Raw genomic sequence first — 22,568 nt, 5'->3', positions numbered from 1 at the left:
ATAGACAAAGAGGTGAACCTGTTTTGTCCAGGGGCCTACATTTTCTAAATATAATATCTAATCTACTAAATCAGTTTCTTGGGTAGCCTATTGTTGTAGGAAAAATAGGTGATTTAATTGCTTATTTTTCATGCATTTCCTGCATTGAACTCTGTCTAGAACTTGACAGTACTCATTCGGGAGACCTGGAAAGGAAATTTCTGTAAGGTGGAGACATTTGCATATAACTGGTATAAAAATAATCTGGTTAAAACTGTGTTTAGTATCTCATGCAAAAGAGTCTTGAAGAGTCAATTAGACATGCACAAACTAACGAACTGCAAAAAAAGGCTTTCCCTCCATTAAATGCCTCTCCGTAATCATCAATATTCTTAAAAAGTGTAATGATTTCTTATCAGTGCTTGAATGAACCGTAAAACTACCTTTTGAAATATTGATATTTCCACAATTTTGAACACAAGAATGTTTTCCCTTCTATATAGAAGCTGACGGGCCATTGACTTGCAGTATATTTTATTCCTGCTGAAGAACATACTGTATAATGCAAATAAGTACTCAGCCTGCATTTTTCTTCTAACAGGTCCATGAGGCTCCTTTGTTTCACATGCTTTAGCTTTTGATTTAAGGCTTAATCAAGGCATTCTCTGCGTGGGGTGTTTTGTATGAATAAGGGAGATAGCTATCTTCATCTTTGAAACTGAAAGCAGAAACATTTCACAAATGGTTTATGCTCACATTTGTGAGGATGCTTTATCAACATCAGATCTAAGGGATGATTTTCATCTGGGCAAATCATGGTAGCTCAGTTGGTGTCCGTGAGCTGCAGTGATTTACATGGCTGAATGTCTGGATCCTGCAACACTCAACATCACAAAGGAGAATACAGCCATAGATGAGAATTGTGGAACATATGTTATACTGAACTTTCTTGTTCTACAGTGGATTGTAAGCACAGTTGATCTCAGAACTAGTATCTACAGGTAAATATCTAGCTAACGAAAAGTCAGTGGGACATTATTTTCTTCAGAAAATCCACTTCCATCATCTCTGAAAGAATACCAGACTGACTTCCCCAACAACCCATATCAGTCAGAAAGAGATATAGGGGTGTCAGAAACTCAGTATTTGGCAGACAGATCGATATTTATGAAATACAGTATTTCCATTTTTGCTTTTCAAATTTCTCATGTGTGTGGTTTATTTAATGCTGTTATACTCTAGATGACAAGACAATTTAAACATGTAATACATCAAAAGAAAACATTAAGTGATTTAAGATTTCTTCTATTTCTAAAGAAAAATTTACTTTCATTTTGGAAGAAAAGTAGGTTTTGAAGACTCCAGGTCCTGTATTTCTCCCTCTCCAGTCTGCTCTGCTAATGACATCAAGTTGGGTCCCCCTGTGTTTTGGGGTTTTTTTTTTAAGGAAGAAAGCATAAGTAACATTGACTGAAAATCCTTAATGATGGAAGCAAAGGAAATGATAGGCTGGGCAAAGAGCCATCCGTCCCTGGTGTCTCATGGTGGCTGTCTGTGAGTGGCCATGCCCTAGGAGTTCCCTCTTCCGTGCTGCACACGCCTGCCCCTGTGCCGTAGTCCGTAGTCCATGAGTCCTGGAAGATGCCACTGCAGCTGTCTCTGGACCCATCTTGCAAAGTGAGTAAGCAAAATTTTGGATTTAAAGCTACTTTTTCATTTGTGTTCTGGCACAGACAGTGCTGTACCTCACTCTATAACTCTCTCAGTGCTACAGTAGAGTTTCTGCTGTTGCCACTTTTGGTGAACTTGCCCTAATATTAAAAACGTGTTTGTGGAAAAAAAGCTGGTGCAGAAACATATGTGTTTCTTATCCCAATCTGGACTGAAGAAATCTGCCAGTTGCCTAGAATACTCATATAATTGTAGACATACCTTTATCTCTAGTCTTATAACTACATGACAGGAAAATGCAAATCCTTCACTATGCTACAATTTAACAGCAGGACTCACTGAAGCCTTACAATATTTATTAGGTCTTTTATTTATTGTCAGTTGCCTCCTTTTAAATATGGCATGGACACACACCGACACCAACACTGTATTTTACTTATGTCAGTAGGTGTGGATCATTTTCCAAAACAAGTAAAAGGAGTTTTAAAAGGTGTCTGTCATCTGTGAAGCTTTTTATTAACCAGTGTCAGCCACTGGAAATTATGTACAAACTAAAGCCAATGGAACAAAAGTTAATTATCTAGTACAGCTATTGTTATTATGTAGAGGAGCCAGCCCCTATTGATTAATGAGTCAGTGCTATGTTTGCTCACAGGAATATTAATATCTCGTGCACAAGAGAAGTCATTAAAATGAGCAAGGAAGACCTTGACTTTAAACTTAAAGTGCACATTGCTCTAGTTATCTGAATCATTTTGTCAGGTATAGCATCACAGTTATAAATTATTGAAACAAGTAGTTATTGTAAAGATAGTTCACATACCCTGTTTTAAATTAAACAAGTCGATACGCTTTTCCCATTATGTTCTTCATGGTTACAATTAGGAGACTTTAGGTGGACAGAAAAAGAGTTAGGAGATAGAATGAGACTCTGGTGTGTGAGCCTTTGCCTCACCTAACCCCTCACAGCATGAAAAAACTGAGTAATACTGAGTCCATGCTGAGCTGATGGAAAGGGTGGGTGTAGTGGACAAACGCAGGATAGGTCAAGAGAGATCTCTCATAAAGTGACTGCAGAGCATTGCAGATGGCCTGATAATAATTAGCAAGTAGGTATTAAGGCATATTTCAGAATCCAGATTCAACACAGTTCCTCTTCTAATATTCCCAAAGCCACCAAATTATGCACTGGAAAACCTACATTACTATTTTATGAAAATGTATGTTATGGCATTAAGAATATGATAATACTTTACTGAAAATACAATTGCACCTGCTTTTACATCATACTAAGACCTCAAACTTAAAAAAGTCAATATAGATCTACAAAGTTGAGGTCTAGGATTCATTTACACTAATGCTATGTTACATCACTCTGACAGAGTAGAGGGACATTTAGGTGGGAGTATATTTTGTTGTATCTAATCTACATGCTATTATCAAGAGCAAGCCAAAAGCAGTCCTGGTATAAATGAGAATCAGGTGTCATGTAACCTAAGAGGAGAAGATATCAAAAGGGAATATAATTTAATTATATTAACATATAAGTACAATAGGAAAAAAAAGTTAAAACTTTAAGTTGTTGAAAATATTAAGCAGTATTTTGGGGATTTTTTGTAGGTATATTGTAGGTGATGCAAATTTGTTTCTGTAAAGATGCAGACGTAATTTTGAATTACACATTGTGTCTCCTCAAGCTTAACAGATTACTCCTGTAAATCATGGTGAGCATATGTCTTGGGGTCTTAATCCACCCAGAATTAAACTCCATTCTTGGTTAAATGGATCTGTGGGACCAAACCTGTATCTCTAGAGACCTGTGAGTCTCTACCAAGCTGAGTGAGCAGTAAATGTCTCTCTTTCTTCAACATAACTAATTTCCAGGACCAACTGTTACCTTATTTGGCTTGCTGTCATGGCAAAACAAGAAACAAATCTCCAGAAGTGGATGATCAATAAGAAACTGTCCAGAGGATAAGAACAGAAACAGCTAGTGGTCTGGAAAACACAATCTACTAGGGAAGATTGAGTGAGTGGTGTAATTTAACCTGGAGAAAGAGACTGAGGGAGTGTAAAAGACTTCAACAAATATGAAAAAAGTTATGGAAAGGAAGAAGGGAATTATTGTGCCGTGTGTTCAATTCATATAAATAATCGATTTTCAAGGGTAGATAGATCAAAGTGTAATCTGTTTAAACTGTAGCAAGGAAGATGTCAATTAAGAATGATTGGAGGTAGACTGCATGGTGAGGTCAAGGCAATTCATCCCCTTTTTCCTTTTGTGTTCCATTGTTTTGAAGCTTTTTCCTCATGCTGGTCCTGCAACAGACGATGTGAATGGGTTGTAGGAGGCATATAGGCTGTCTAGAGAGTTGCAAGGTGGAGGGAATTTGGCCTCTTCATCCTACTTCCCTCTCTGTTCCAGCAACCTCTTTTGCAGGGCCTGAGGCAATGTGCAATATTGCTGTGCCATGAGTCTGGATGTGGCTGACCCAGAGAGCCTCACAGGATACAAGAATTCAACAGGGGGGACACACAGGGGAGAGCAGGAATGATTTTTTTAACTGGAACCTCAGCCAAATGTCAACAGAATTTTGGGTAAGGTAGCAAAGCTGCTTCTGGTCAAGAGGATACCTCAGTGCAAGAGAATTCCCAGATGCAAGCAGTGGGAAGATGAGAGCATCTTAAAGTAGAAATTACAGAAATCTTCTATAATGGAGCCTAAATCCAGAGTACTTGTAATTCTTTTGTTGTGGATCGTGCCAGCATGGAGAACTAGCACTTCATCCTGAGTCTGGGATATGAGACCAGGTGTGTGTGTACACAGCAGCCAGGAGAACTCTTCTCCTGGGCCCCAGGACGTGCATCGGTATGGGCTGGGCTGGCGCTGAGTGCGCTAAATGAGACAGTAGTCTCAAGAGACAAATTCTGCTCTTAATTAGTCCAATCCACCTTATTGATGTCAATTTGTCTGAGCATTTTCCTGGCTGTTGATGAGCTACTATCCAAAGAATTTGAAATCAGATGTTTCAATGCCAGTCACAGAGCCATAAAAAATGACACCTTCTCAGAGGACACCTTTAAAGTTCTTGAGCTATATTACAGATACATTTCTGGTAATCTGATGAATAAATATTTTGGGCTGAATTAAGTCTGAGTTTAGCTTTCTTAGTCATGGGTGGATTTTTGTTCCCACTCTGATAACTTGCAAGGAGTAAAGAAATCAAAATAGACCTAATGATTTCAATTAAACATCTTATATTTTTGTATTTTTTAAAAAAAACTATGACATTTGCACTGAGATGTTTTAAGGTTAATAGATTACCTCTGAATCCCAAGGAAATCAAGCTTCCTGTGCCTGCCTGTCATTTACTGGAGTGGTTACTTATCTGTCAATATTTCTTCCTTTTTTTCAAGTCCCAGGCCTACTTGATCTTGTCCATTTGGCACTGCTGGAGGAATAACAAGTTTCTTCCCATCATGCACCTTTCTGGGATACATCATGACAGAGAAATCTCAAAGCCCAGGTCAATTATAACAGAAGATGTGTAGTACCTCTGCCCCCACAGCGTCTTCTGGGGATCCACTCAGCAAAATGATATAAAACTATTTCCGAAGACTTCCCATGGTCTGGCACTACTTAGAACTAAGTAACTGGCAAAATGTAAGGAAATATGCATATGCACCTCAGCTCACCTCCTGCTTTGCCAAGGAGTAAACTAACATTACGTGCGGGGAGGAGCCTGAGGCTGGCAGATTCCTCACCGTACACTAATTACTTTTTAATTAGAATTCATTGAATAAGGGATAGATACCTTCCGTACCTTCTCCCACTGATGATTTTAATATTCCCCTGTCAGGTATTATGAGGCAGTAGCTGACAGTGAGTTACATGAAGTAATCCTGTAGCTGGTAGCAACTTACATAAAGTACCCAACTTAACCATTTGTCTTAGATAAAATATGATCCCCATCCTTACTTCTTTCCATGGAGTCTGTCACTGGCGTGTTGATGTAGTGTTTGTTTACTCTCATTCCTGCAAGAGGAAATATCATAGTTCATGTATCAAATTACTGTAACTGACTGGAGCATTTTTATTTAAAATAATGTATAGTGATATATTTTCATAGTGTCATTGATGTATTTTCAGGACTTCTAATTTTTGCAAGCATATAATCTGAATATCATTTATCTGGGTGTGCAGTTGTAAAATCTATGGTAATATCTGATCTCATTATAAAAATCAGCACTTAAGAATGGACTAGAGTAACTAAATCTGAAACCGACTGGATATTTGTGGTATTTTGATAGAAATAAGAAAAAAATTCAGGGTTTTTTTCTTTTTGCTGCAGGGCCTCTAAACACAATCTGACATGTGATGTATTTTTGAAGTCAAAGTTAATAATTCTCTTTACATAAAAAATAAATACCCCCTATTGAATACATGCTCTAAAATTAGAATTGCATATTTCTAAGTAATATACCTAAGGAAAGTGATTTATTCTAATGCAATAATGGCATAGATTTACAAAGCTTGAGTGATACAATGTTTCTCGTTATGGTTGTAAAATATTTGTTGCCACTGTGGGATTTTCTAGATCATTATTTTAAAAAAGGAAAAACCTACTTTGACAGATGAACTGGGGCCATTCTGAGCAAATCACAGATACTTCATATAACAAGGCCTCCAAAGAGGGGAGCACAGACTTATTACTATGGCAACCCAGATCAAAACACTATTTTAGTGGAGAGTTTCCAGTTTTACAATGCAATGATGATTGTTTATGGTACTATTGAAACCAGATTCAGCAAAGGTTCAAGAAATGAGCTGACAAGAGGAAAATCATTATAGATAAACTGGGGATACGTGAATGACATATTGTGGAATCTGCTATTATTTGATCAAATGATGACATTGTTATACAAACATAGATAAATAGTAGTAGATGATAGAGTGTGATGGACCCTGTTTTGTTCGTTGTGTTATATTGTATAATTATTGGTTCAGTGCTGAAAAACACAAAAGCAGATTTAATAATATAAATTACTTAACTTTGGAAAAAACCTAATAATTTATAAGATTTAAATTAAAAAATGCTTTCATTCCCAAATCATTTAGTAACACCTACATAATAGCAAACATCACCTACACTTGGTGTTTAAACAGCACCTCTGGTGGGGTGTTTTTCTGAAAGTGCGTCAGATGGCACATGGGCTGGATAATACATGCTTAATCCTATATCAGCTAATCAGTGCTTAAAAACTATCAGTCCTACAGCTGTAAACCTCCTCAAACCTCTCTCATATCTGCAGTGGCAGGGCACCGAGATTTTTTTTTTGTGGCAATAGCCTAGGAGCCGCTCTGGGTACCCTCCAGCTAGTTTCTGCCTTGTATTTGCTGGCTCAGAGAAATGAGTTGGTTATTAACCTCTTTCCTTGCTGTAATGGTCCTACTGGTTTCAATACAGGAACCACAGGAGTCTGGGGACAGCGATCTGTTTTCTGCTTAGGATTATTTCTCAACACAAGAGCCATGGATGAGATTACTTGTTCTGGCTTCCTTCCAAATTCATGCCATCCTTCCCCTCAAGATCTTGAGTAAATCATGACCATTCCCCTCACCAACCTTCTTTCTAGCCCCACTTCTCAACTTTATAACATTAATGCTCAAATCCTGAGTTCACCTGTCCATATAACTGGGGCAGTGTGGTTAAAGCCTCTGCTCCCACAGCATGAAAAGAAGAAGTTCCTAATGTCTTGTCTAAGGGCTATAGAAGCAGCTCCTGTGCAGGAAAAACGTTGCCAGCCTGAGAAAAAAATCTGGAAAGAAGAAAAGTGAATGAAGACTGATCCCAGCAAATTTCCTATACCTGTAAATAGTCTGATCATGCCTGAGCACGCCTCTGGCACAGGTCTTCCCTCTGCAGGATGAAGCTTGCTTCTTGCTTGATGTTTCTCTCAGGGGGACTTGCTGATGGGACAGCTCTGAGACCAGCAGGGACCCAGGACCTCCTGAGACAGGGTCTTACTTCTCCATCCCCAGGACAGTTTTCTTCATGGGATTCCCAAGGTGAAAGTGTCTGTAAGCTCAGGGCAGTTTTATTCTCTTAAAGAAATAAGAGGTTTACTTACAGAAGCCTTTAATAGTTGGACTGAAAGTAAAAAGTGGGTGAAATGTTTTCAGAAAGGTGATTTACTATGTAGTTTGTATATTATTGGGGGTAGAGAGGCTTTAGCTCTTCATGGAAGTTTGAAGCAAAATTTTGCCTTACATTTGATATTTCAGATGATGCAGGAAAAGCATTTTCTGGTGTAGTCATACTTGGACCAGAATACAAAACACATCCTTTAGTAAACTGTGAAGCTTTAACTTGTTCAAATGACACTTTCCCAGCAAATCATTTTGAACTTGAAAGCATTAGAGGGGTCACATTTTTACACAGCTGATCTACTGCTGAACAATCTTTCTTTAGGCCTTAAGAACATCCAGCCTTTTTTCAACACAAGTTATCATGCCTCATCCCTGAATTACATTTTCCTGAGTTTATGACCATTTCAAGGAAAATTAAGCCACTCCATTAACATCTGAGACCAGAGCACCCTTCAAAAATCCAATCCAGTAGAGCAGTTAATGGTATTTATTGCTCTTTCCTAGTGCACTTGTATTTTCTCTGCCATGTGAGGACTATTCAGACATCATCATACAAGTAACAGGAGTGTACTCCTTGTCTCAACTCCTAAGAGATGCCATTGGCACATACTTACTCATGGAGCAATTATAATCTAAAAGACTTCCTAGAATACAGATTGAGTCCCCATGTAAGTATAAGGAAGCAATGAGGGTTTTCCACTGTTCATACACTCTTGCCTTTTCCATCTAACCTCACAAACATCTGTCTTCAGCCAAGAAACAGCAACAAGGATGTCAACAGCTGTTCTATTCAGCCAAGAACAGTGCTGATGCTAAAGTTTTCCAAGATCACTGAGTTCCTACATTATTAATCAAGGGCTTCAGAAATAATTCGGCTGACAGACTACTTATGAGGCTTGTCTCCTGTCTTCAAAGTATGGTCAGTTCCCTGTCATGTAGCATGGAGCACAGATGAAGGCTGCTGTTCAGCTGGTGAGGACTGCATTAGTCACTTGGAGGTCATAAGAAACATCTGACAGAAATGGCCAAGGTAACCTTAGGTCCCTCATTGCCCCCCCTTTTTTTTGGCACGGTTACATTTATTCTGGAATGTCTCCATATAATGTGAATCTCCAGGAGTTCTTGTAACAACAATGGCAAAGAACATTTTTGCCTTTATTCATCCTTGCTCCCCAATACTTACTTGTGGTTATCCAGCTTACCTGGTGGATATCCAGCCCTGCGTGGTGGATGTCCTGTGTGGCCAATGGTAGGCAGCATCTGAAGACTGTAGTCACTTGTTTACTTGATATTTCTGATAGTGCTTCCCACACAGAGGATACTAGAGAGATGGTTTCTGTCTTCCTATGAGAGTTCTTGATGGCTGAGATAACCAAGACAGTAAAGATACCAGTCTTCTCATTTAATGAAAAGAGGTATACCAGCACAGACTCTTTTTTTGCCTTAGGCCCTATTCAGTCTGACTTACATTCTCTTGAACTTCAAGCTATCAGGTCATTGTCTGAGGCCTCTGGTAGGTCTGGGATGGTGAAAATGGCCTGAGCCTTGATTTTTCCAAACCAGTTTAAAAAATCTGAAAATACGAAGTGAGCTCATCATTTTGACATTAAATAGAAACAATCTTCAAGGGGAAAAAACCTCATCCAACACCCCAGTTATGACCATTGCATGAAACCTCTCATAGGCTGAACAAAGCAGCAATATGAAAATGTTGAATATGAAAAATAAGTCTATGAGATAGAAACAGAACAACCTGCTGGCACAGAAATGTCTCTGTTCTTCTCTCGGTCATTTTCTTCCACTCAAACTTTCAACAACTTGTATCAGCCGGAATGTCTTTAGCATTTTATCCCAGCCCACAGAGCAAGTAAGAGCTTTGTTTAATAGCAGCTTCTTGATACAAAATATCTCATGAATTTGAAATGCAAAATGGCTCCTACATTTCAGAAAACTGCCAAGTGAAGATGCCTCTGTAACAGCACAACAGTGGCTCTGGGGAAGACTGTTTCCAAGGAAGAGCAGCACAGAGCCAGGTTTGCATGGGTTTCTGCTCTCTATCACTCATATATATGTTAAAAAATAATTGCATAACCTGATCATCTCCATGCTTAGAAGTCAGCACAGCTTTATTCCTAACCAGCTCCCCTGCCACAGGAAAAATCCTCTCCATCTATCTATCAGCTTTGTGTAAGTGCTCCATCCAGTTCTCAGTACTGTTTTTATCAACAAGCATTGTCAGGTTAAAAACTGGATGACTTACGTCCAGTAAGCAATCTGAAGAATTCAGTGCCACAGAAACATGCTTAATGCTGGATAACCATCCACCTTTCCCAAGTGAATTTTTAATGGCTGGGGCTGCATTCCATAATGTGCCGAGCAGAAGGAGCTGTGATTAAGCCCCACACTCTGTGATTTCCATCCAAAATTTTCCGCTCAGCGGTAACAAAATCTTATGTAGTTTTCACTAAACTCTCCTCCAATTTCCCACTGGCTTTTAGTATGTGCAGATAATTCAGAATAAAGCCCCTTGTCACAGTAATATGTGTTCTAGCGTAGCACGGAGGAGCTGTTTCACCATGTAAAAGCCATATTGCCAAGCTGTATTACGCTTTACCTGTCACCATGCCAGGAAACATTTAACAAGGAAGGAAAACAAGGAGAGTGAATGTGTTGCCAGCTATTCAATATAGGCCATTTACTGTTAAACTGTGGCAAGGTGCTGGAGTTTAAATGCACCCTGGTTTTCTTCTGATACTGATAGCAAAAAGCTGAAAGGTTTTGCACTGTTGAACCGCTGTTCAGTGCTGCTAATTTGGACCTGGACCATCTCACTAGGTCTGTATGGTTCGCTGGTCTTTCCTGAGCCTCAAGGGGTTTTTTTGTTTGTTTTCAAAAGGTTTATGCTCCAGAAAGTGAGTGTTTGGCCGAGTGACCAGTTTCTGTTTCTGTGAGAGAGGGTGGCCCAGACTGCTTGAGTCCACTGACTGCCTGGTTATGCAGGTAGAAGGCTCAGTCTCATGCAAAAACTAGGACCAACCTCTTAGGTACAAGTGTCTTGCCATTGTAATGCCTTCGTCATCCTGACAGTTCAAAGCCCTGAGGTTCTTGCTGGTGCTCCCCATGCAACAGGTGAACAGTTAGGCCTTTGAACAGCCCTAACACTCACCAACAGAAAGGGTAGCATAACTTTTCCCTTTTGGAGGATGTCCAACAGTGTTACCCTTCAGTTCTGCAGCGCTTCCTGCTGCAGGCGCTGTCTGTGCTGTTCACGTGAAGCACTAGTTCGGTGACAGCCATGGAGCTGGGACTGTAGGATGTGTCCTCCCTTTAGGTAAGGAAGAAAAACAGCATCTGCAGTGTATATGGTCCTGGCATCTGGTAAATTGAACTTTGTCTTATTTTCTAGAAAATGGAGTGACTTTGGTGGAAAGACTCAGATGTGCCTTTATGCAGCCCTGCTCTGGACAGCCCACGGTCTGCAGAACGGCAGAGGTCTGCCTTCAAGTTACTGCAGGCAGAAGAGGGGACAGACTCATAAGTCCGGCATTCACCAAGATGATCTGGTATAAAGCACCACCCAATAAGTCTTAGTAAGTAGCTGTGTAGTTAAGCTGTGACGTTATGGGTATTTGTAGTTTGTATGACTCAATGCTTTTATTGTTTTAATTGTTTGATTTTTCTGTGGTTGCTTTGGGCTGGTTTTGGAGCACACTGGCAAGTACTTACAGTGTGCTTTTGGAGCGAAAATTAAGACCATGGATGCGGAGTAGTGAAAGAGTAGCTCATAGAGAGGGCCTCTGCCAGCCTTTGTCCTCCTGAAGTGTGAAGCTGTGTGCCTCACTTCAAAATATCCCGAAGACTGGTTTAAGTACTGCTCTGAAACCCAGAGAGACCAATGACTGTTGCAAAAACGACGTTGATGAGTGTTTTGCAACAACCTTGTTATAATGTGATCTGCTGCGATCAGGTGTGTTATTCTGTCACTTAAGCACGTGTCACTGTAATACAGTTTGAATCCAGGGCACAAGGGGATTGAGGTGCCCTCCATTTACAGTTGTTTCCATGTAGGAACCTTGAGCTACAGGGAGGAAAACCTGAGCAAGGCAAGATATTATTCTCTGAGTGAGACCCCTTGAGGACCTTATAGTGCTTAAAATGTGGGTGAACATTGCAAAGTGTGGCTACACAACAACTCTGGGCCTCCACAGAGGCTTCACTGGGTACTGGGGAAGAACAAGGCTGCTCTGAGCCACATGAGCTGTGAGGGAATTGGCAAGGCTGGTGTTGATGGCTGTACCTGGGCTTCTCCTTCCCCTGCTGCCCCTGTAAGGACTCCTCAAGCCACAGATCTGACTGATCCTCCCATTCTTTTTAAATGCTTCGAAAAGGCTATTTCAAAGTGGAAACAAAAGGTCCAATTAGATGCAATCAGCAGTTCTATCTCTCCTTCCTCCCCCCAGTTGTGCTGCCTCACTGACCCCGGCAGTCATTTTATTAGTCCCCTCTTGGCTGGGCTCTAAGTCTCCCCACCTGGTGCTCCACTGCTAATTGGTACAATTAGCCTCTCCCTCCCTGGGCTAATTGCTAAAGACTGTCTCACCATTCTCATGGGGACCAGAAGAAACTTGTCTGCAACCACAGAGACATCAAGGGGAAAGTGGGGAGCTGGGATGGGCTGGTTTGCTGTTATCCATTCTTCTCACGTTCGCTCACACAAAGCCCATAACTCTTTCTCTGAAAAACATAACATTTCTCTGGTTCATACTACCAATAAAGTAACAGGCTCTGCAGCACCAGGGAACCAGTCGTAGGATCTTGTAGAGCCCTTCGTGGCATTTGAGCACTTGGGCTGCTAATATGCACAAGGTAAAACTCCTTAGCTGTCTGCCCAAGGTCTTTGTAAGACACGTTTCATGCAAACACCTGTCTGGAGAATATTGCTGGAAGTTGCTCAGAGGCTTGCAGTAGTAGAAAAGTTAATATCCAGATTGTTTAAAAGGAGCTGCGAACAAAAGCCCTATTGGCTCTTCAAAAGAATAGTGTGATCTCTATACAAAAAAAATACATGCTCTTGAAACAACTACATGTTTAATATTAATACAAGTATTTGTTTGTGACTATATTTGAAATGGCTTCAGATGATAGTTGTCCTCTGTTGTCCTCAGTAGATAGAGAGCCTTGGTGAGAAGAATCTGCTTAGAATTAGAGAGTACATTTATAAAAGAAAATATTGAAACTGCTTTTTCATACCGGGACCTGACAGGATTTATAATACCTTCACTTTTCTGAAAGTACATTAATTAGTTCTTTAAATTGCACTACTGCTCATACTGTTCATCACTGGCCATAAATATAACTGAGATGAAAATCTGATAGTTGACTGAAGCTGACCACTAGACCTGCAAGGACACAAACAGCATTCCCGACTCTCAGCAGAGGGCTCAGGGCTGTCAACTGAACTCTTGGAATGCAGACAAGATCTGCACACTGGTGCCAGGGTAGCTGGAGGGGGTTTGTCACTCTGTGCTTCACTTGCATAGAGGTAGTTGTTGGGACCTTACAAGGTACAGTGAGCTGCCTCCAAACAGTGCTCATTGCACATGTGGGTTCAAGGTGACAATATTCAAGCAGACCTGCCAACAGCAAAACTTGGTTATTTTCTCTCCAGTGTAAGTAACATTTTGTCAGTGAAATGTCAGAGTCCAGATTTAAAGACAGCTTTACAGCCACACTCGGGGGAAGAACAGGAGTCGATAAAAATCGTCTTCTTATGGGTAAATCATGTGTAAGCTATCCTAGCTGAAATTGGTAGGTAAGGATTTAGAGGTGTGCTTAGGGATATGACTTTCCAAATACATGGATCCAGACAAGCGCTGGGGAGTTTTCCCCCATGTGTGTCTGGAGCTCTTGCCATGTTGATGAGTGAATCCAGCAGAAGACCAGAGTCAGCTCAGTGGAAGATCAAGCTAAACCCGGGTGACACCAGAGCTGGTCTCATATACTCAAAGAGCTTTCCCTGCATGGAAATGACTTTGTGTAGGTTTGACCTACAGTAAAACACCCTGCCTATCCAGGGAAAGGGAGGAGTAGAGAGGGAGTCCCTGGCAGTTTGAACTTGTCAACCTGGAGATCAAACCCCTGTAGATTATGCCATGTAAATAAGTACTCTGTTCTCATGTAGATACTCAACTTGCCAGGCAAATGAAATGGTGTTTAGGGCATAAGCAGTGGGTTTTTTAGTTTAAGTTCTCAAAAAATATTGCTGAATGTACACTCTTTGTGTTCGGGTAAGAGAAGCTAAGGGAATTAGACAGAAAAGAGATTACTGTGCAGTTGGTTTTATGGACATACCCTAAATGAAAGAATACCTGTGGATGAGGTATTTGCTGTTGTTGAGGCCACATATGTGAATGGGCAGAAGCTAAGTTTCTGTCAAGCTTGATAATGCGGCTAGTGTTTTCCAAGAGTTACTGCATTTTCCTAATAAAATGACCTCTATGAGATGAGCCAGTGTTTATTTCAAGCTATATGTTTTGCGCTATCCCAGCTTCTTCAACCTTCTTCAGGTTTGACCTCAGTTTTTCAAACTGTGTTCGTCTCATAAAACTATTCATATATCCAGGCATGGGGATGTACATCAAGATATAGTCTGTGGATAGACACTGACACTTAGAAAAAAACCATCAGATCAGGAAAACATCTGCCATGAACAAAGGTTTAAGGAACTATTCTTATCTCATGGAGAATATGGATGGATGATGCAGGGTGCTTCATTGGCTTTGCTGTGAACTTTACAGTGTACAGCTTGCGTGGGGAAGGCTATGCAGTGAGGGGGGCAGAGGTTGGCACAAACAACCTGAAGCTAGTGGGAGGTAGGTTGGGCCACTGAAGCACTCAGTGCCCTTGAGTAAGTAGCTTGACTTGCTCACTCCTTAGGGTGACCTTGGACAAGGCTCTTAAATTCCTTTTCCTCAGTCAACCCAGCTGGTGAATTTGTTTGGGGGTGAAGAAACACCAAAATGACATTGAAAAGCAAGCTGTGCCCCTGCATTGCCCTTTCCAGGGTAAACAAATCATACCCCAACATCCCCCCCAGCCCGCCATCGGGGGTTTTCAGTGTGTCCTTTGTGGAGCCCTGTGGAAAAGCCTGGATGCAACATAAACTACACAAATGGTACACTTGCATATTCAAATATAGCACAATGTTTGTTCATCTCTCAAAACGTGTGTACAGTGCTGATCACTGTATTATCTGTGTGCTTTCTGCTAATTAGCAATGCAAATATAGAGAGATTCTTCTCCTTTCCTCCTTTTCCATAAGCAGAAAAAAAAAGCATTACTTTTTCTCTTCTGTTACCTTTTCCTTGATAAAAAAATAGCTAGATATAATAAACCACTGTATTCAGCATCTAGTGAAAAGATAATATTATAAGTGTGAAAGATGGTTTTCCTGAAAAAGGACAGTTTTATTCATTGGCTAACAGAAAGCATTACTTTTACAGTTCAGGGTAGAAACTGCTATAATTCTGGTCGTATTGTTTCTTCTGGCAGGGAATAAACTCTCTCTCTTTTTTTATACCTAGAGGTGAGTTTTTACTCTTTCTCTTTGAATTATACTGGTGGTCATCAGAGTGGTGGTGGAAAAAGAGTGTGATGTTGCTGGAGTACTTCAGATGTAGTTGCTCAAAGCACTGCCACTATAATTCAAAGTGAAGAGAGTAAAACTTACAGCAGGCGCTCCAAAATGGAGGACACCAAGGTCTTTGTTTACTGTCCTCGTCCTCCTTCCCTTTGGGCAAGAGCCAGCGTCTGACATCTGCGTTGCTAGGTGCATGGAGTTACCCAGCCAATTACACACCGCTGCAACACGCGAGCCGGCTGCACGCGCCAGGCGAGCACAGGGAATGGGGAGGAGAGGGCCAGGAAAGAAGAGGTGCCCCCAGTGCCATCTGGGGACACTCAGAGTCACTGGGCAGTGCAGGGTGCAGGGACTGCTTCCTGCTGCTGATAGCTCTCATCAGGACCAGCAGACTGATTGAGGAAATAAGGATTTGAATACGTCTCTTCTAGATGAAGAGTTGCACACCTGTAATCAGCAGCACTTCAATGCTGAAAACTAGTTGGGGTGAAAAGAAAAAGTGAATGTGTTTCCAAGCTTCTTTCACCCCTAACCTCAACATTTTGGACATTCTGCAAAATATTTAAGCAGATTTGTATTTTTATAAACCTTACCGTAAATCACAAAATTTTACTTTGTCTATATTCCTAGAAGGATGTGTATTTATATGTAATGGATCTGGGTCAAAATCAGGGATATCAAAATCCAAAGTTTTCAAGACATTTGAACATTTGTAATGCTGTCATGTGCAGCTCCCCTTTGTGTTTGTTTCAAGAAGGGATTCTGGGGAAGAGTCACATGATTTAGTGTGACCATTCCCAAATATATCATTATTACACAAAATTACTCAATCCTTTTTCTTTATCCATTGGGTAAAGTGTGAATGTTCTCCCCATGGATCTGAATGCATGCACTTGGCACAGATATATCCCAACACATAAAAACAGTGACCTGGACATGCACAGAGCTCTTTTGAACAGCTGAGCACACCTACTAATTTTCTTGAACTGAAACCAGATCCCATCATTGGCCTAAGCCGTGCTGTGGGACACTTGAGTGGAGACGAAAAGTGTTCCTGTGCTTTTTGCTTCACATGGCTCCTGTCTGAGCAATGAACAACACCAGTTCTGCCCTCAGTGATGATGAATCTAAACCTAAATTAAGAGAACTACCTCTCTGGACACATATTAATATAATGGCCCTTAGCTGCGTACCACAGACAGAGTGGGTGCATACGCAGAACTTTTTTCCAGTCAGACATGTTTTTTTTTAAAGGTAGTTTTTAAGATGGAAAAATGTAAACTTTTCTTTAAGGATTACCTGAATCTCTGTGTAATTTATGGCAGCACCTTGACACTGGAAGAAATTGCATCACATTGCCATGAAAAAACACAACGTAGTGAAAACAGTGAGATTAGACATAAACTTGCAAGGTCTGCTTGTAATGTGGAGCAACAATACATGAACATACTGTTCTGCTGCTGCTACTCTGGAGAAAGAATGAAGGTAAAACGTGTGAGAAAGCCACAGTTAAATTACTCGCTATTAGCCCCTACAGTGTGCTTCCAACCTGCATTGATATATATATACAGAGAGAGCTAGAATGTCACAGTTAAATTTTTTTTACTAGTATAATGAGGAAAGAGACCAACAGAAGAAGTTCCCTTGGCTAATTTTCTAGCCAGCAGCCACTGCAATGTTCCCACTAGGAGAGACTGAAGAAGTGAGAGAGTGATATAATAAATAATGACTGGCTCTGCTGGTAAGGAGAAATTATCACTGTGCTTGGGGGATCTAAGTATGTGCTCACCCAAGATACGGAGAGGGGGAGGGGGCCAGGAGCACTCTGTTGTGTCTTGAGAAGAACATTCAGCGATGTTTGAATTAAAAAGGATTTCAGCCACTGCTTTGTCTGCTAAAACAGGAATGAGAACAGCTGGATTGAGCGGTTCTGGATGAAATACATGAAAAGATGTGTAAGGAGTTTCCAGTCTAAGCTCTTGTTCTAAATCTCCTCCTGAAAATGGAGGTGTAAAGCAAGGGTAGGTTCACAACCAGGCTGAAAGGTGGGAAGTCCCACTGATTCTCCCAGGTAATGCACTCCTGTGCCATGGGCACAGCCCCGTGATAGGTCCTGCCCTTGGTGGGCTACTTGCCCTCTGGCACAGGGCTAAGTAGGCTGGAGCTATGGAGAAATTCCCTCTCTGAGGGGATCCAAGCAGAGGCCGAGGAGGCTGTGTTCAGCTTGGGATCTCACTGCAGCCACGGCTAAGGCTGCACTGCTGGGATCCATGAGCTGTTCTGGTGGGAAATAGCACTGAAATGGTCCAACTCTGGCTGTAATGCCTCCTCAGGCATAAAAATTAGCTTCATATTTTAAAATCTGAAAGGCTTTTTTTCTTTAGCATAGATAAAAAAGGAGAGCAAAAAAAAAAAGTCACATCAGTAAGCTGAGCACTGTGTGCTTGTGCCTGTGTGTTTCTATGAAAAGCCCTGTCTTGCAATGTGGCACTTGCCCCTGCAGGCAGGCACAGTCCTTAGAAACAAAAAGGTGCAGTTCAGAGAAAAGTTCTCTTACAGGAAAGAAAACAAGTGTTATGGCTTAGCCAAACACCAGTTATTAGGCTTGGTATAGGGCAGCTGGGTACGGTGTGATGGGCTGTGATGCAGATGTCAGTTCAGATGGTCAAATTGTTCTGCCTACCCTTAGGTTCTATTAATTAAACTACATAGAAAAAGTCATAGGAGTTGGGTTTGCTAAAATCTCTTGACCTTCAATGGTGAAAGAGTGAGATCAGCTATTTTTGTGAGACTTGTGTTATTTTAGAAAAAAAACCCAACAAACTCCTTAGAAAGGCTTGAAGAATTTTGGAGCCATCAAATCTGAATTAGATTCTGGGCTCAGGCTTCAATTGCAGACTGTAGTTTAAACCCTATAGCTGAACAGGGCCTCCTTTCCCATTTCCAAAAATAGTATGCTACTTTTTACATTTTGCCAGATGTGCTGTTTCATATACAGAAATAAATAATCTGGGATTTAATATGATTTAGTTAATTTAAATGAAAGCAACTTTCACATATAGAGTTGAATATTCTTCTTCCTAGTCTACATTTCAAGCTTTTTTACAAAAGAAAAGCAGCACCCTTTTTTTTTTTTTTTTTTTTTGCTCCGGCATCAGGAAAATCTGCATGGTGAGATGCATTTCTCACCACATGCCGACTGCAAATTGTATTTGAAATGGAAAGTATCAATTAAATCAGCCTTTCTGAACTGCCTGGTGACAGCTGCCATGCTGCTGAATGTTGATGACACTTGTAATGTCAACAGATTTGGGCCCTTGCACTGGAGAATACGAAACACATTTTAGCCATTTAAATATGGGTTTAGCAAGCAGATTAAGATCATAATTTCCATCATTAAAGACAATAATGTTCACTTTTGTTCATGAATACACTCAGTAACATCTACACTGGTGCTGGTTTTGTTCGATGGTTTCAAACCCCCGCACAAGCCAATGGAGGGGCAAAATGAGATTGGTGCGCTGGGTCAGCGGGAAACTGGGCCGATTGCTCGGATAAGCAAAACTGCCCTGGGAATCCACAGATCTGAGACTGATAAGGGAGCTCCTTAGCTGGGCTAGTCAGGAATCTTGCCCTGGATTGGGAGACAGGGCTGCTCCTCACTCACTTAGCCCCACCACAACAGGAATCAGGAGGCAACGCTGGAAACATGGAGAATTTATAAAACACTGATTTGCTTAAGCTAATTATTCTTTGGAATAATTGTTGGGTTTGAGTGAGGCTGCATTTTTTTCCAGGTTGCAGTTCCTGAGCTGAAGTGAAAGATGGCAGACATGCCAGGGGAGAGAATTCCAATGGGACTCTCAGCATCCCTGATAGACAGTGTGCCTGTTTTTTGCCCTGTGGGCTTCTTTATTTTGCTAAGCTCATAAAAATCTTGTATTTAGTCCAAATGAAAATATTTATTTTATTTTAATTCTTTAAAATCTTCCAGGAGCAGGTAGAGGCATCCTTGTTTTCAGAGAAGCTGCAACCTGTGGTGAAGAGGAGGTGTTGCTACAGTGGAAAAATAAGGAATTTAGCAAAACCAAAATTCCTTTGCCATCCTTGCATAAAAAAAAATCCCCTGTAGACATGAGGCATGGTCTGGTGCCAACACAGAATGTGAGAAATCCAGCTTCTGCAAAGTCTCATGGAAAACATGACCTGGGTATTGCTTTTATGAATAGCAGATGCACTGCATATTTCATACAAGCAGTGTGCCTAATCATGTATAGTGTACAGTACTTAGGTTAACAATATAAACTAGACCCTGAGAAATATAGCTATTGTAATCTTTTCATTATTTATCCATTTTAATCTCTATTAGGAGACTATGTATAATTTATTTTTTATTTCTGCAATGAATAATATAACTAAGATCTCTTTATACTTATTATTTGAAAATTCTGTTTTAAAGCACTCTGTTGGATAACATTCACTATATTTTCCTTTTTTTGATAATAAAAGTGAAAATAATATGCTAAGCTTTTGTACTGGAATGCATATTAAAACACCCTTATATGCAGTGATATGCCTGGCACTCCAGAGATTTGAGAACTGCTTTAGCTGTGCACTGAGACCTTGGAGTTGTATGGCCCAGCACCAAAGACCTGAATATTCATGCTAAATTGTTGGATTTCTGTGCTTTCAAAAATCTTGTTTTAAATTTCTTCTCCTCTTCAATCCTATCCAGATTTTATCCCCCTTAAAGCTGTTGTTGCCAACATCAGAGCCGCTCATTTTGCCGACAGTTTTAATGATTACTGGGCACGGACCTTATTGCAGCCTGGAATAGGCAAAATCCCAGGTGGGCAAGGGGTGAGTAAGAGATTTTCTGGTCAGACAAACACAATCCAAAAACCGTGGCTTCTGCAAGTATCTCTCTTGGTAGTCTTGAGCCCTTATCTCAAGCTGTAGAAAGCTTCCCAGAATGTCCAATGTTCGGGGATTTTCTCCCTCGTGAGGCTGAAAGAGTCTGGATGCATAGGGCCTTCAAAATGAAAACTCCTCTTCAAAGATGCAAATTGCTAAATATTATTAATCATAGTCTGAGAGTCTCCTCAAACAAAATCCCAACAAATTTTGGGGATGAAAATAAAAAGGGCTGCCTCCATCAGTTCGTTTCTTAAAGGGAAGGGGGTCAAGGGGCAATGCAGAAAGACAAGGACAGAAAAATGTGACCCAGCTCTCAGTTGTGAAAGACATATTCCTTGAGAGGCCTTCTGTCCAGCCTGTGCTAAAATCCTGGCAGCCATAGAGAATACAGGTCCCTATGCTGCCCACTGCCATCAACCTGCATCCTTCAGCAGAGCTTTGCTCTGATTTTCGGGGACCTGACTCAGCTCCCCACAAGAGGTGGCAAGCAGAAAGTCTGCTCCAAATCTTGTCCATAAGAGTTCCTTCCCTCTTCTAATAGTTGCCATCGCTCCCACAGGAGCTCTGGAAAAACAGAGCTGAGTGAAAGGAATGGAGCATTTCTGGTCCCATAGGGTTTATTTACCAAATTAAAGGATTGGTACAACCTATTAAATGAGTCTTGTTGGTCTGTATAGTTTAAGCAAGAGCCAGGAGTTTTGGACACCAAGAAAGCAGCCCTCCCCACTCCCTGCCTCATGGAAGGAAAGACATTGTGCCCATGGATGTAGGGCCCCAGGGTGGTTTTAAATTAGCTGAAGACTCCTGCATGAAGTTTGACTGCAAGAACAGTGTGGTAAAACACATATTACCACTTTCCTACATTCTAGTTAATCACTATTTTCTAGAATAGTTAAACTGCCATCCCCTTCCAGAGAATAATTACTGCTATTTAATTGTATTTATAATTTAGTATACACCTGAAAAATATGCTATAAAATATCAGGGGGGTTCCCTTTAATACTGGTGTTCCATTTACAAACTGTCACATTTATAATGCGTCTTTAATCTTCTGTGGTCTGCTAGAATTTTATATTAAAGTCTGCTTTGTGCTTTAAATATTAAAGATTCTGCAGTACTTCAAAAGGTGATAATGCCTGATGCTCTGGTGGTGCTTAAATCTCAACAGCTAAATATATTGAGGAATGTTCGGTGGCCCTGGCTTAATTAAACATGTATGTGTATTTTCAAATGCAATCTTTTTCTGCTTGTTAGGTTTTTGACAAACCTCCAAACAGGTCCAGGTGGAACAAAGCATGTAAACAAGCTTGTGAATGCAAGCTTAAAACACTCAAATTAGCACCTTCTTACAATTAATATGCAAACCCTGGGATCTCTGTTATTGATAATGCCATTTAATATTATTTGCAGCTGAGCCTTATATTCTAGCCTTTTAATTTTTCTAAGCTGTGTCCACTTTAATTATGTGAAAATGTGCTGTTAGAGACTAGTCATCCAATGAGACCCTATTTACTATAAGAAACTTACTCTACTCTGTGTAACAGTATAAATTACAAGTCTGTGAGAGCATTTCTGTACACCATTTGCTTTACAGTGTTTAATGGTCTAATTTAGCACATACGACTAAACCTGGAGCCATTGAGGTATGCACATAGGTTAAAACATAGTCTTTCATTGTTTTCATTGCTTGATCCCCACCTCTCATGGGTTAATAAATTCACTTATTGCATTTTCTCCTAGATTGGATTGCAAGTGCTATAGGGGAGCCAAATTCTCTCTGGTAGGAACGGGCATGATACCCACTGATGAGGCTCTGCTCAGAGCCAGGGCAGGATGTGAGCCCCTCTCAGCATCCTGCTACCAAGTGATACATTTATTAGAAACAGAGTTTTTTTATGTGAATAAAATTGCTCTGACTGCAGCATCTGCTCTTGCAGCTTTCTAGCAACAGAAAAATGTTTCAGAAGGATTTTGTTCCTTACAAAGTAACAGAACAGCAAAGCTTGACAGCCCCAAAACATGCAGAGATTGTGCCTCATGGCTGGTCCATTCATGCAGCCACTTTCACTGGCAGTCGTGTTGATCTGACTACTCTTGCCCAGTTAGAGTAATTGCTGCAGTCACAGACAGTGTGTGTAACTAAGGTCTTGTGTTAATGACATGCTGCTTCTGCTATCTTAAAATTAGCCTATATCCAAATGACCTGACCTG

General features: G+C 40.7%; 1 long non-coding RNA gene across 1 annotated transcript in view; it reads left to right on the top strand.

Moving 5' to 3' along the window:
• The window catches only part of LOC135418921 (uncharacterized), a 56,930-nt gene extending 39,504 nt beyond the window's left edge, over window positions 1–17,426 (top strand). Inside the window, exons 7-11 of the long non-coding RNA XR_010432747.1 lie at window positions 1,368–1,656; window positions 4,076–4,248; window positions 5,068–5,314; window positions 11,208–11,391; window positions 16,766–17,426. This is a non-coding gene — a long non-coding RNA (uncharacterized LOC135418921). The remainder of the gene's footprint in view (window positions 1–1,367; window positions 1,657–4,075; window positions 4,249–5,067; window positions 5,315–11,207; window positions 11,392–16,765) is intronic.
• Window positions 17,427–22,568: the final 5,142 nt, after the last annotated feature.

The sequence above is a fragment of the Pseudopipra pipra genome, chromosome 9, assembly GCF_036250125.1.
Source record: "Pseudopipra pipra isolate bDixPip1 chromosome 9, bDixPip1.hap1, whole genome shotgun sequence".
NCBI classification, from domain to species: Eukaryota; Metazoa; Chordata; class Aves; order Passeriformes; family Pipridae; genus Pseudopipra; species Pseudopipra pipra.
This window is presented reverse-complemented; position numbering and strand designations above follow the sequence as displayed.